Source organism: Poromitra crassiceps (genome assembly GCF_964638095.1).
Source record: "Poromitra crassiceps genome assembly, chromosome: 19".
Taxonomy (NCBI): domain Eukaryota; kingdom Metazoa; phylum Chordata; class Actinopteri; order Beryciformes; family Melamphaidae; genus Poromitra; species Poromitra crassiceps.
The window spans coordinates 17,072,876-17,083,279 of record NC_139646.1 but is presented as its reverse complement, the minus strand read 5'-3'; the positions used below and the strand labels follow the sequence as shown (position 1 = coordinate 17,083,279).

General features: G+C 45.1%; 1 protein-coding gene across 1 annotated transcript in view; it reads right to left on the bottom strand.

Annotated features, from left to right (window-relative positions):
* The window catches only part of LOC310793851 (high affinity choline transporter 1-like), a 39,913-nt gene extending 33,381 nt beyond the window's left edge, over positions 1-6,532 (bottom strand). Inside the window, exon 1 of the mRNA XM_083655744.1 lies at positions 6,312-6,532. The gene's annotated coding sequence lies outside the window, so the exon portion shown is untranslated. The remainder of the gene's footprint in view (positions 1-6,311) is intronic.
* Between the last annotated feature and the right edge of the window lie 3,872 nt (positions 6,533-10,404).

The following is a 10,404-nucleotide window of genomic DNA, read 5'->3' as shown; positions in this document are numbered from 1 at the left end:
CAAAATAAAGGCACCAGCTACTGGCCAACATTAACATTAGCAAGCAAAAACAACACATAGAGAGCAAATCATGATTGGAGTGATTCCAGAGACTCTTGAAACTTTATCGGTATTTATACAACTGCTGGAACTGTAGAGATTCCTGAGGGGTGCCGGTATTGTTGGGAGGGACGATCTCTGTGCGCACTGGGACAACTGAGAACACTGTGTCCCAGTGTGTGTCCCAGTGTGTGTCCCAGTGTGTGTCCCAGTGTGTGTCCCCCTACCCGCCCACATTTAATAAGACCATCACTTCCTGAGATACTTGTAGCTGCTTTAATGAGGAACAGATTTAGATTTTATGGACATCACAACTCACACATGACTCTGCTGTGTAACTCTCTCTGATTTCCTTATAGGAGTCTCATTTTCCCATGTTCCTCTTTCTCCCTAATGGGCTTAATCGTCGATCTCTCTCTCTCTCTCTCTCTCTCTCTCTCTCTCCTTCCCTCTCTCTCAAGTTCAGTTCAACTTTGACACTTTTCAGCGAGGTAAGATGACAAACCACAGAGTCTTTTTCACATTCGGCCCTCTCTCTTCTTCGTGACAGTATGTGAGATATTCCACAGGCCAGACAGAGAGAGAGAGAGAGAGACGAGCAAGAGAGGAGAGAGAGATGAGAGAGACGAGAGAGAGATGAGAGAGAGACAAGAGAGAGAGATGAGAGAGAGACAAGAGAGAGAGATGAGAGAGAGAGAGAGACGAGAGAGAGAGAGAGAGAGAGAGAAGAGACGAGCAGAAGCCTGAGTTGCTCAATAGGGATATGCCAAGTCCAAGTATACGACTAAGCCATTTTGGACGGCGGTCCAAAACGATTTCTTCTTGCCAACCTCCTATAGTCGCCCTCTTTTTTCTCTCTCATCCCTCCCCTCTCCAGCTTCCTCCACCTTCTCCAGTCTCTCCTGCTCTCTCTCTCTCTCTCTCTCTCTCTCCATCTCTCACACACAAGCCTGATACATGCCTGTGTGTCAGCCTGTTTGCTCTGTAAACATCTCGGAGGGGACCGAGCGAGCTGCAGTGGGTTCCCAAGGTCTCTCTGGGTTCTGCTCCGGGGCCAAACAAACAAGCCAGCCCAGTCCTCCTCCAGCCTGGACTGCTGACCAACTCACACCACAGCTGGGTCGCACATTTCACATGTTGGGCCGGTCTGGCCTACTGAAACCTACAGGACTGTCTCACGTATTTGGCGAGAATAGGGGGGTTGTGGTTGCCACCCTCAGGTAATAATGAACGTGAGACTGGATACTGATCTCTGGTTCAACGCAAAACAGGAAGGAAGGAAGACAATAGATTTGGTTTGATATTTGCACCCTAAGCCATGCAGCTCTAGAAAATGGTCGAGTTGACTGGAAGGATGTCAGGTTTCTATTTACTGTAACTAAGGTCTGCTGTCGGCAACACGTTAATAGGCAACAACAAGACTAGACGGTTTCAACTCGACAACATAAACACTCTAAATTGCCCCCAGAGGACTTCCTGTTGCAGTGTTTGCTAGTACAATAACTGACAGAACATAGGGTAAGCTAGGTTCCAAACTGTCTAGAAACACAAATCTGTGAAAACCATCTATAGAGTGCCTGGGGGCCAAAGACATTTCATTCCTCATTCATTTTCCCATAGACATTTCTTAAAGTCCTTATACAAAGGGTTGAAAAAGAAGTGATTCAGCTATATTCAGAATCATGAGAGACCATAGAACATTTCGCTGGGACAAAAAAAAAAAAAAGTAAAATGAATGGGTAATGAAATGAATGAATGAAATCTCTTAGGCCCCATGCCGAACCCGGAAGAGGGCGTGACTTAGGCACTCTACAGAAAGGGTCAGTCAATAAAATGTGATGAGGACAAAATTATTTCTTTTTAAAGCACCCGCCCACACTGTATATATACCAACATTTAAACACGCATAGGAAAACATGGACAGATATAGACACAGAAATGCGTGTGTGCACATGCAGATTCACACAGTGTAAATGCAGAAATGAATTGAGTTGGGTGGGTTTGAATGACGACAGATCAGATCAGTGCACTATGCTTTGAGGAAGTTATAACATATTAGCGTGTCTGCTGCTGAAGGCTGATTACTGGCCTGCCATGCATTGGCATTTACTTGTTTACTTGCATCACACTTCTTGTGAAATTTGGTCTGCGAGTGTTACAGGCAGCTTGGAGTTATCAATTTCTGACATGTTCTTGATTTTAAATGCTGAAGTTTAGGAAGTATATTGTTCCAAATGCATCTGTTTTACCCGGTAATCTAAGAGGCGAGCATTGCTTCAGACGTTGTTTGCGATTCTTCCCAAACTTGTTGTGTTATGTGGTTAATTGCAGCAACACACTGAGGGAGTAGCATGTTCCTGCAATACCAGAGGCTGCAGTTTCTAACTATAATTAGACAGAAAGTAGTATTTGGGTGGAATAAACCTTTAAAACTATAAGTTGCCTTGAAACTGCAGCCTCCTCTATTTGCAGTCATCCAATTCGCTAGGTGGCGCTGTCGCAAAAAAACTAGGGTCCTAGAAATGCGGTCCTGAAACAGCAACCTCCGGTGTTGCAGCAACTTAGTAGCCTTGAGGCAGATCAGGCTAACCTGGACACATGCTCTTTGATGAATTAAGATAGTTACATTTAAAGTGAGTTCATGGACAAATTCTACGAATTCTTTGTTCCCACATTGCCTCTAGAGTCTGATCAAAAGGCTACTGAAATTACAGCTTCAGTATCTACAAAAACAAAGAAACAAAGAAACAAAAAACTCCGACAGTGGCATGGAAAAGCTACACTTTATACAAACTCTCTCTATGAAAGTTGGAATTTTCCCTCTTGCCTGAGCCTAATCAACTTGTAACAACAAGTGATAAATCATTTAAAGTAGGCTACTGGGCAGTGTAATTCATTTGCAGGAAAGCGATGGGAAGGATACGATAAAAAAGAAAGTGGGAGATAAGGCTGTAGAGCAGGAAGTTGACTTGACACACACACACACACACACACATTGCACACAGGCACAAACACGCAAGTAGATGGAGGTCTCGGTCGCACACACATACACACATTTTCCCCCACCCTCTTGAGAAATAGTGTGGGCAGCTGAGAGCCGTCTCACGTGCATCTGGGCGCATCTGATGTGTGTGTGTGTGTGTATTTACACAGTACTGTATGTGTGTCTATGTAAGGGTATGGTAAAGTTACAGCACATCTCTTAAAAACGTCATTTTCCACCTACGGCCAACAACAGTATCAGTTGGTTTATCTCTCTCTGACAAGGCAGGTAAACAGAGTTTTAACGGCTGCTATTACATGTACTTCCCAAATGTAGACAAAACACATGCAGCAGACCAGCTTGAATGTGAGAGAAGTGGGCATGACTTCCGCCCTCAGACTGAGTCAGCGATAGGAGTTTATCCGAGGACATTCTTTTGTCGAAAATATTTCATATGATTGACACCCGAAGCGCTTCTTCTTAGAATACCAAACACTTCTTCTTAAATACCACACACACGCAAGCACGCCCACGTACGCACCCCAGTACTTTTCCATCAAGTCTATTTGCCAACCGTTTGGTGCTTGTCTCCTCCCCATCTCCACCCCCTGCGGTTTTCTGATCTGCAATCTGTTTACTAAAGTTATCATCTGCTATTAACAGAGAGAACTGAGTGTGATGATCATGTTTCACTATGCATATGCGCACGCCAACACACACTGTGTGTGTTAGCGTGCACACACACGCGCACGCGCACACACACACACACACACACACACACACACACACACACACAGACACACACACACACACACACACACACACATATGCATATGCACACATGCACAGCAAAAGACTTCAGGTTGAAATGGGTGCCAGTGAAATGGGATCTGGATATAGCCCAGACACAAGCGTGTTGTCTTTCACAGAGAGAGAGAGAGAACGTAACAACATGGAAAAAGTCTGTAAATCTGACCCTGCTAACTCGCTCCCTTCACTCTCTCCTCTATCAGTTTGACAATCACTTTTTACATCCTGCAGGCAGCCGTTGCCGGGGGAAAAATAATCCTCGCTTTCAAGGGGAGGTTTGCCTGGAATAGACGGCCCAGAGACTGAAACCAGTTCTGGGAAATCATGCATTCAGCATCAACAAGCAGAAAAAGGAACCAATGACATGCATCAACAAAGCTGCAAATAGCTGCAGATAGCAAAGCCTCTGTAAGCACTGTAAGATTTACTACTACTGGCACGCGCTTTTGAAATCCACACAACTAGAACACAAAAAAGGTGCTGTAATATGTTGTGGGGTCAAGTTTCATACTCGATCACTCGTAACTCACCATGCAAAACTAAAATAACTCACATTCGGTGAAGGCTAGGCCAAACAACACACTGAACATACAATACAAAACATGTACATGGTCACACATGTCACCCACCCACCCATCTGTATACTGCACACGTAGAGCAAAGTCTTGTATATGCATAGCCAGAGCACAAGATCAGCTAACGATGGAATATTTTGGCGGAACACACCTCGCCCATTGCCACAGGTATTTTTAGAGGAGGGTGGGTGGGAGGGGTCATCTGTATGTGCCTCCCTAGTGTCTGTTCATCTACGAGCTCTTTGAAGAGCAGTATAGGAAGACAGCTTTGCTTGTGGTGACTTATATCTCAAGCTTGAAACATACATGTGGAGGCAATGCTGAGGTTGTGGTGGCTGGGATGGGCGATGGGGGGGGGAGGGGGGGGGGGTTGGGTATAGAAAAAAGATGTAGAGCCACATTCACGCCCACATCTTGCACAACATTATGCATGTAAAACTGTGCAAAGATAATACGATGTCGTTGGACAGGTTTTGTTGGATATGGCCAATAGTTGGGGCAGTTGTAGAGGTCAAAGGTGACAAAGGCGTGATCACTGCATGGATGAGGGAGGGGCACAGAAATCACCTTGGGACCCTCACCACTATATTCATATCTCAGAGTTGCTAATTGGCTCACAGAACAGGGAGGGCGGGTGCCACAAAGGTTGTGCTGGGAACAGAGGCATCTGACAACACATGATTAGATCATCAAAGATCAAATGAGACATAATGTCAGAGGTCTTAAGAGGTGTTACTCACTCGGTTCATTCAATCATGGCGCTGTGTGGAGAAGATGATTAGGGTTTGGCCGGGCGAGGCAGCCATCGGAGAACAATGACTTTGAATGATTGGAATGATTAGAGCGAGAAGAATGACCTCGGAAGGAGCCGGGGAATAAATGTTAGATTGGATAGAATGTTAAAGTCAGTGGGGTGATGGTGTCGAAGAGAGGGGAAGAACACAGGAAGAGAGCGAGAGAGGAATACAGGAAGAGATTGATATAAAACAATTTTCATTCCACGTGGTGAAGAATAGATGCCTTTTACATGAAGTAATACTGCCATGAAAAACAAAAACATCATCATCGAGCACCGGCAAATGACACAAAATCTATAAAACAACCAACAAACAAAAACAAATTTGCATCCACAGCGAAGTACATAAGGAAACCCTTCTGAGTTGTCATATTGAAAGTAAATGACAACAATTTCTCTCAGCATCTTGTACAATTGCTCTAAAACAGTCATTAAGTGGTAAAAAAAAAAGAAAAGAAAAGTAAAGTGAATTCTAGTCAGTGATCAGCACAACTCTCAATATAGACCAAGAAATACGTTTAAATATGATTTTTTCAATACATGATTTTTTTTCTCACAACACCATATTAATGAATGAAATTGAATGAAATAATATATTCAATATCAATCTGATACTACTTACTATAATATAAAGTACAAATCTGAACGGGGTTTCCCCCGCTCTCAGACCAAGCTCAGTGGAAAAGTACAGGCTTAAATACCATTGACAGCGACATCACATGAAAACAAAGATAGCCAGGTTAGCCAGAGAAGGGACCAAATTAGTGATAGCAATCCCTTCAGGGCTATTTCTAGGCCTGGCATGCCCCTTGCAACTGGGCCGAACCAAAACGACCGTCTCAGAGAGCACACGCACACACACACACACACGCACACACACACACACACACACACACACACACACACACACACACACACACACACACACACACACACACGCACGCACGCACACACACAGGAATACTGTACATACACCGCTGTATTTTTAAATTAAACAAAGCACCCAAGGTAAAAAAAAAAGACGTACATAAACTAACAAACTTAAAATATGAAAGTAAAATGCCTACACTCAACACAGCTTAAAGGGGCGAGCACATACAATACATACCTAGTGTTAACAGTTCGTGTCAGTTCTTAGTGATGTGAGTCTATTCCCACAGGACAGACAACAGGCCAGATGAGAAATGCAGTCCAGGAGGTGAGGGATGCAGGGCAGCACTCAGAGATGCAGGGCAAGACAAAGAAAACTAATCCTCAACGTCCTAAAAGTCAAAAAAAGACCAAGAAGAAGAAGTAGAACAAAAATGGCATCAAAACCTTTGTCTTTTTAAATGATCTGTTCAAATTCAAAGTTGATGTTTGGAGCTGAGGTTCAGTGAGGAGGGATGGAACTCTCTAGACTGAGCCCTTCGTCAGCCCTCCTCCGGTTATAAACCTCAGGGGGGTGGGTGTGGTGTCAGATGACACACACACGCGCGTCGCACACACACGCACGCGCACACGCACGCACACACACACACGCACAAACAAACACACGCATGCGCACACACACACACACACACACAAAAGCAGGAAGCTGCCAAAATTACCACGACGACGACTGCATCAATTTTCTTGTTTGTAGCCAATTAGTGCAGAGCAGAATGCAGGACAGACCCAGCCCCTGTGATCCATGTGCAGAACTGGGCTATAACGGGCCTGGGAAGGGCTTTGGGCGGGGAGGGGGACCTGTAGCTGTTCATGAGCTGTTCACGAGCCATTCAGCAACAGCTCTCTCTCTCTCCCTCCCTCCCCACCTCCGGCATCGCTCGCTGCCCTTACCTCTATTTCCTGCCTCTAACTAGCTCTCTTTCTCTTATTTTCTTCACACATCATGTCTTTCTTGCACACATCTCCCATCCACTGTCGCAGTGTTCAAATAATGAGGGCAAGATCACCCCTCTCTCTCTCTCTCTCTCTCTCTCTCTCTCTCTCTCTCTCTCTCTCTCTCACCTTATACGACCTGTAAATGTCAGAATGAGTGACTCACCCTGCCTCTGCCTCACCTGCAGCGGTTCCCAGTGGCCGCACAGCCAGACAGACGTCAGCGGTATCCTCAGAAACCCGCTACACATCGAGAAAAACAGATTCTCCCACCCCACCCTCTCTGTCTTCCTCATTTCTATTGGTGTGTGTGTCCGTGTGTGTGTGTGTGTGTGTGGGCGAGTCAAGCGCTTCCATGCCAGAACTGCAACAAAGCGGCGCTTGTTCCTCTCTGTGCAGTTTAGTGGATCAAGCATTTAGAAAATCACCTGGGACGAGCAGGACACTGGCTGTGGAGCAGCACAAGTTCTACAGTGCAGTTAGATCTTCTTGTATAGGTACATCAGCAAAGTCTGTCTTGGTGAAAATATAGGTAAGTAATAATTGCGTTCCAATTGTCAAAAAAATACATCCTAACTTCCTAACCCCTTTTCCTTGACCTCATGACGTTTTCCATCCAGGTCAAGGAAAGGTTTTTATTTATGTATGTATGTATGTATGTATGTATGTATATATATATATATATATATATATATAAAATATTATTTAATTTTTTTTGACAATTGGAACACAACCCTGCTGTAATTCCTGAGTGTTCTACAGGTAGCGTAAAATGTCAGCTATTTGTCACACACAGCTTCAAAGCCAGAATGTCCTCAGATAGTCTTCACACAGTCTCACATTGGTGGAGAAAGAGAAAAAAACAAAGCACATTGCCACATTCATCAAATCGGACATAATGTGTGAATATGTGGCTGTGGCAACGGCAAGGATAAGCAGCCCTGGTTTAATGCACAGGCTTACAGGGGCTAAGCAGCCCTGGATTAATGCACAGGCTTACAGGGGCTAAGCAGCCCTGGTTTAATGCACGGGCTTACAGGGGCTAAGCAGCCCTGGTTTAATGCACAGGCTTACAGGGGCTAAGCAGCCCTGGTTTAGTGCACGGGCTTACAGGGGCTAAGCAGCCCTGGTTTAATGCATGGGCTTACAGGGGCTAAGCAGCCCTGGTTTAGTGCACGGGCTTACAGGGGCTAAGCAGCCCTGGTTTAGTGCACGGGCTTACAGGGGCTAAGCAGCCCTGGTTTAATGCATGGGCTTACAGGGGCTAAGCAGCCCTGGTTTAGTGCACGGGCTTACAGGGGCTAAGCAGCCCTGGTTTAATGCACAGGCTTACAGGGGCTAAGCAGCCCTGGTTTAATGCACAGGCTTACAGGGGCTAAGCAGCCCTGGTTTAATGCACAGGCTTACAGGGGCTAAGCAGCCCTGGTTTAATGCATGGGCTTACAGGGGCTAAGCAGCCCTGGTTTAGTGCACGGGCTTACAGGGGCTAAGCAGCCCTGGTTTAATGCACAGGCTTACAGGGGCTAAGCAGCCCTGGTTTAATGCACAGGCTTACAGGGGCTAAGCAGCCCTGGTTTAATGCACGGGCTTACAGGGGCTAAGCAGTCCTGGTTTAATGCACAGGCTTACAGGGGCTAAGCAGCCCTGGTTTAATGCACAGGCTTACAGGGGCTAAGCAGCCCTGGTTTAATGCATGGGCTTACAGGGGCTAAGCAGCCCTGGTTTAGTGCACGGGCTTACAGGGGCTAAGCAGCCCTGGTTTAGTGCATGGGCTTACAGGGGCTAAGCAGCCCTGGTTTAATGCACAGGCTTACAGGGGCTAAGCTCCGAATCTTCTCTGAATCGCTTGCAGATTGTGCAAAATGCAGCAGAAAGGGTGCTCACCAGGACTCCACGTTGCTCCCACATTACTCCCGTCTTGGCCTCTCTACACTGGTTAGTTACCCATCAAATTTCTAATTGATTTTAAAAAATACCTTTAATTACTTACAAGGCCCTACATGGCCTGGCCCCTAGCTATATCAGTGAGCTGCTAATCACCCACACACTAAAGGTGACCTTGCCTTCTAAGCGGTGGCCCCCAACAGGCTTCCCGCGATGGCCCCCTGCCCCCAACAGGCTTCCAGCTGCTGTCAGGAATTCCACCTCAGTTGAGAGTTTTAAAAGGCACCTAAAAACTCACCTTTTTTCTGCTGCTTTTTTTAGACACTGTGCCTGTGGTGTGATTACAGCTCATACTGAGCTGCACTTTAAATTGTTGTTATGTTGTAATACTGTTGTACTTCTCATATTGTACTGTATCATGTTGTATTTCTATTGTACAGCACTTTGTGACCATGGTCTTGAAAGGTGCTATATAAATAAACTTTTACTTACTTACTTACTTTTCGCAGATCTGATGGTTGTAGTTGGTTGCCATTGCAAGTGGTCCTCTTTAGCAAGATTTGTCTTTAAGCTTTTTGGGTGTTTATTTAGCTTTTCCAACTTTTTGTACACAGATATGGTAATAACAATGATCCAAAATGATGTGAAATTGCATGTTTGTTTTTTAATTGAAAAACATGAAATTTCCATGGGGGAGAACCCAAATACATGCACCTGTCTTCCACAAACCTAGGGAAAACACACTATGGCATTATTGTATTTAAATTAAGCGTGGCTGAAGTTTGGCAGGGCAATAGTTGAGTCCAGGGACGTGCACAGATGGACCCCACGTGGTGCCCAAGCACCTGCCCCTTTGGCCTTTGACTGATAAGTGCCCTGTTTGCAAGACACTTCCGTGGCCGATATGATTGTCTTTCAGAGGCTCTCGCAGGCTCATTTATAAAGCTAGAGTGACGTGTCTGGTATCATATGAAACTAGAAGACCCAATGCATCCACTGGTACCAACCATGTCATGCTAGCTTGTTGGGAAGGGTTAAATAAACTAGCTTGGCCATTTTCAAAGGGGTCCCTTGACCTACCCTTGACCTCTCACCTCAATATATCGGAATGAGAATGTGTTCCACGGGGACCCACAAGTATCCCCTTTACAGAGACATGCCCACTTTATCCCCTACTTTATTTATTTAGGCTTTTTTCGCCTATTCTATTTGAATATTTCTGCATACTGGGTCCCTAAATAGTCTTGGAATGACATCAATTGGATATGACTGGAAAGCTGAGACTCTTGTGGATTCAATGAGCCCAATCGTATTCATGTGTGATTATGTTAGTCCCCATAATAGCCATTTCCTTGTAGTGAGACCATTTTTCGAAACTTGATCTCACTGTATAAAATGGGGAAAAAGAAAAAAAAGCTAGTACATTGTGTCTTACATTGTCTTTAGTATGCGTG